This window comes from Canis lupus, chromosome 37 (assembly GCF_048164855.1).
Source record: "Canis lupus baileyi chromosome 37, mCanLup2.hap1, whole genome shotgun sequence".
Classification (NCBI taxonomy): Eukaryota; Metazoa; Chordata; class Mammalia; order Carnivora; family Canidae; genus Canis; species Canis lupus.
This window is the reverse complement of record NC_132874.1, coordinates 9,294,895-9,299,928: the sequence shown is the minus strand read 5'-3', so window position 1 is coordinate 9,299,928 and position 5,034 is coordinate 9,294,895. Positions and strand designations below refer to the sequence as shown.

Below are 5,034 nucleotides of genomic sequence, written 5' to 3'. Positions count from 1 at the left end.
ATTGCTTGAAACCCACAATAACCTGTTCTTAACTGAGAATTGCTCTCTTTTGTGAAAAAATATTCCCACTTAGGGCTTTTAACATTTAAGAGTAACATTTTTTTGGGGGGGGTACACAATTTTATTTTTATCATTTATTATTTTTAAAGATTTTATTTATTTATTTATTCATGAGAGACAGACAGAGGGAGGCAGAGACACAGGCAGAGGGAGAAGCAGGCTCCATGCAGGGAGCCTGATGTGGGACTCGATACTGGGACTCTAGGTTCATGTTGTGGGCTGAAGGCAGGCACTAAACCACTGAGCCACCCAAGGATCCCCAATTTTTATTATACTATTTCCATGTGGTTCAAAAATTACATAAGAAAAGTTTTTTTTTGAAATTATATAGATAATAAAGGGGAACATACAGATAAATTTTTGCACATACAAGGGCCTGAGGCTATAATCACTCACTATACTGTCTGGTATAGAGAAGGTGATCAGTTTAGTAATATAAAACAAAGCAAAAAAGAAAAAAACAATCCCCCTGAAGTCCCTCTTATTGCTCAAGGTATTAATTCCCATCCCAGCTTCTTGCCTGATCACCCAGTTCTTTTACACATACACAGTCTTACACTTTTCCAACGAGTATTTATTATTAGTTAAGCCATGATTCAGGATCCCAGGGTGGGGATCACCATGTGCCCAGGTCCCCCTTCACCACCCTGGGAGAAGGATGGAGGACAGAGGAGAGATGGGTGGAACCAGTTCAGATCTTCCCAGAAAATGTGCCTTCTGTCCGGCGGTCATCCCAGGCTGACACCCAGGATATGGGGCAGAGGGACTTGTACACACGCCGGTACCATTCGCACACGGAGACATCACCCCTTTTAGCAGTCATTGTCTTCTCACAGCGGTGGAAGTCCAGGTTGTTCTGCCAGCAGTTCCTAGTCTGGTTCTGGTTGGGGAAGTGGCTGTCAAAAGGGGGAGTCTGGTAGTTCTTGATTTTGGACCTGATGTCTTCTGCCATGGTGCTGATTCTAAAGACACCCCTGCAGCACCTTGCAGCTCAATGTGACCCTCAGCTAAGAGTAACATTTTTTTTAAGAGTAACATTTTTCAGAGTAGTCATACTAAACTTATTTCTAATGTTTATATTAGATGTCACGAATATATCAGAACTGTAACCCAATGAACCAATGTGAGTTCTCTCCTTGGTGAGTCACAGATACACAACAGGTGGAAGTGTCCCACAAAGAAAACTTTATTTGCAGCAAATAAGATTACCGAGAATAACTTCCAAAGCTGTAACTCCCTGAACAAGGGCGGATGAGTCCCTTTTATTGAGGGTTAGGGTGACTAGTTAGGGAAGCCTTGCCATCAAATGTAGAGGTGGGCATAGGTTGAGCATGCACCTTAAGGAAAGATGCTTCTACATCCATTGTGCATTATGTAAATGAGGCTTGTTCTCCTCATTGGGTGGAGATTTTAGAATTATAATGAAGTAAAGGTCCTTATTGGTCACTCCCTGGTGCATCTGCCCAGGAGCAGGTCAGGGGTTCTGCTCATACTGGTCTGGGTGGTCTTGGCTGGCTGGAGGTTGGGTCAGGGCAGTAGCTGTGGCTGGAAGGGTGGTTTCTCTTTCCATCTGCCTGAGTTCAGAGAAAAGCTGGAAAGAAGAGCTTAAGGAAAGATGTGGGACAAAGGTGGGTGAATATAAGCAGGTGGGCAGTGAAGGTCAGGTTTTGGGGTCTAGCTGGTGACATAACCAAGTAAGTAAAACAAAAAGTTGAAAAAAATCCGCAGATTTAATTTCTCTTACCCATTTTAATGAAAAAAAAAATGTGTGTGGGTGCGTGAGGAAGGGCTCAGTCAGTTAAGCACGTGCCTTCGGCTCAGGTCATGCCTTGAGCCCTACACTGGGCTCCCGGCTCAGCTGGGAGCCTGCTTCTTCCTCTGCTGCTCCTCTTGCCTGTGTGCACTTTCTCTCTCTCTAATAAATAAAATATCTTTTAAATGTGTATTGATTGCATCTTAAAATGGAAAAAATGATGGGGGGAACAAAGGGAAATGATTGTACTCTTTCCTTATTGTGCATTCATAATCTACAGGGTATTTCTCAAATATTTCCACACAAACATCCTCAGCTGGTGTAGGAACAGGAATTCACCCCTGGAAGAACGAAATGACCTGGAAGTATTGCCTGAAGTGAACCACTGAAGACTAGAAACTTATTTGACATCTTGTTTTGTTTTCTAATTTTATTGTCTTTAAAATTCATCTAAAAAGTATAAACTACTCCGTGTTATTTTGATTTCATTGAAAAGATAACACTATAAATTACCTAAATAAAATGAACTTCTTTGAAGATACTTCCTTTTCATCTTGTGTTCTCCAGTACCCACTGAGTCCCTCTGGGATGCAGCTAAACCTGTTTGTGCAGCATGAACCTATAGCTGAACTCACTGAAGAAGCAAGCCTTTCAGACTACCATACTGGTCAGGAAGCACATTTTCAGAGCCTTCTTTGTACAGACAGATGTGTGGCAATTGCTCCCCTCCAGTGGCTTACTCTGGTTTGGGAGAGAAAGCACACCGGGCCATAGGATGATGAATAACCCTATCAGGTCATGCCTGTAAATGCCAGGGGAGTGGCAGAGTTTTGTGCTATGAGCATGTGGAGGAGCACAGACATTACTGAAACTCTTTGGCTAGGGGTTCACAGAACCGATACTGAGTCAAGACTCTAGAAGATTGTTAGGATTGTGATTGCAAAGAAGGGGATGAGGGCATTCCAGAGATGGGGGTATGGTGACACCAACGTGGCTTGGGGTGTGATGAATAGTCTGATTAAGTTGAGATAAAGCACCTGTAGGGCTGAGGAGGGCCAGATACAGATGAGAAAAGAAACTTGACTTCCAGGCTCAGGAGTTGGTGGGTCTTTTTATAGTGGGAGCCATTTAAGGGCTGTGACCTGAAGGAGTAGTTTGTGCAAAGGTATACATTTGCTGGTTAATCTGACAGCAGTGTGTTGGTTGAATTGTAAGAGAGTAGCATGAAGTTAGAGAGGACTGTGGCATCTGTCCAGGTATTATTTAATTAAGGCCTGATGCAACGTAGTGTCCACAGAGAAACGTGTGGGGGGTAAATAACGCAAATGAGAAAGATGTTTCATACATATAAAATTTAAAAACATTTTGGTGATCATATCATTTAGAGTAAGTGCTTTTTATTTAGTTTTTTTTTAAAGATTTTTTTATTTATTTATGAAAGACACAGAGAGAGAGGTAGAGACACAGGCAGAGGGAGAAGCAGGCTCCCTGCGGGGAGCCGGATGTGGGACTCGATCCCAGGACCCCGGGATCACAACCTGAGCCAAAGGCTCAACCACTGAGCCACTGAGATGCTCCATAAGTGCTTTTAAAAAGTAGTCCGTTACGCTGCTGTTTTCTTGCTCGAACATATTATTGACTTGAATCTGAAAGTCCCCATACTGTTGCTCTGGGTCTTTACGCAAAATCAGCTCAGAAGAGGTTTTGTTATCATGAAGCTTACTCATGGGTTTTACCCTAAAATCCTCTTTGGAAACCAAGCAGAGAATAAATAAAATCACTCATGGGGCACGATAACTGGGCAGCCAGATCAAACGTAGAACAATTGTGTGGGAGATGGATTTCCCATCTCCTACTTGGCTTCCTGCTTCTACTTGATTCTTACAAAGCAAGGGGCACAGGAGAGTTTCTTGTGTTGATGAGTTCATTAGTGATTATGAAGTGCTTTCAACCCACCTAACCTGCTCCTGTTCTGGGGAAAGCTGGGAGCCACTGTAGCACACAGCCAGCTGAACAAAGACGGGAAATGGAGCTGAGTTCTGAAAGCGCTCTGAGGACGTCAATTGACCACGTTGTTTTCATTTACTTGGCAAGGAATTCCCTTTGAAAGCCCAGTAAGGTGTGTCTTTCCCCTTAGTTGCCGTTCTGTCTGCTAGTAAGAGATACTGATGTAATCTTATGTTAGACATACTTCTGTCTTCTAGGTGGAGAACTAAAGCTTATAGCAAAACCACTTGACTCAGTGATTCTATTTTATTTTAGTTTTTTTAAGATTTTACTTATTTATTCATGAGAGACACACACAGAGAGAGGCAGAGACACAGGCAGAGGGAGAAGCAGGCTCCATGCAGGAAGCCCGACGTGGGACTCGATCCCAGGACCCCGGGATCATGACCTGAGCTGAAGGCAGATCCTCAACCTCATTAGGGTATCCTCATTTTGCCCTTTGCTCATGGAAACCATTTGCTCTCTGAGTCTGACCCAGTAGCTGTGGGAGCTTTGCTTAATTATAGCTGAACAGAGACCAGAGAAGAGAAACGAGGAACACTGAATTTTGGCCAACTTGGCCTCTGTTAATCAATACACATTATTTTAGGGAAAAAAAAAAAAAGAAAGGAATAGTTGCATAAAATGATCAGAGACCAACGTGCAGAAAGCCCCAGCCCTCCGCACTTCTGTGCTGATCAGTGATGAGCAGGGGAGAAAGGTGTAACTTGGAGAAATGCTTGCACTGTTTGTTGTCCTAAGTTCGATAGATCCCAGCACACACAGATGTTCCTCTGTCAATTCTGCTGATACTCCTGTTGTATTGAGAGAGCGAAGAACTGAGTCAGATAGAGAGGTCTTTAAACTAAAAACAATCTCTGATTCTCAGAATTTTCCTTTTATCTGAGTCATTCTCTGTTGTTTCTTGATAGCCAGATATTTATGTTTTATTTTTTTAAAGATTGTATTTATTTGTTCATGAGAGACAAAGAGAGAGAGTGAGAGAGGCAGAGACACAGGCAGAGGGAGAAGCAGGCTCCATGTAGGGAACCTGACGTGGGACTCGATCCCGGGACCCCAGGATCACGCCCTGGGGCCGAAGGCAGGCGCTAAACCCACTGAGCCACTGAGGGATCCCTATCTGTTTTCTTAGTTTTTTCAGTGAATTCTTGGATTAGTTAATTTTATTTTGCTTTCTAATTCATTAATTTAGTTTTTAATCCTTGTAAATTTCC

General features: G+C 42.9%; 1 pseudogene; it reads right to left on the bottom strand.

Moving 5' to 3' along the window:
- Positions 1–613: 613 nt before the first annotated feature.
- LOC140626317 (cytochrome c oxidase subunit 6B1 pseudogene) lies at positions 614–1,067 on the bottom strand (annotated as a pseudogene).
- Positions 1,068–5,034: the final 3,967 nt, after the last annotated feature.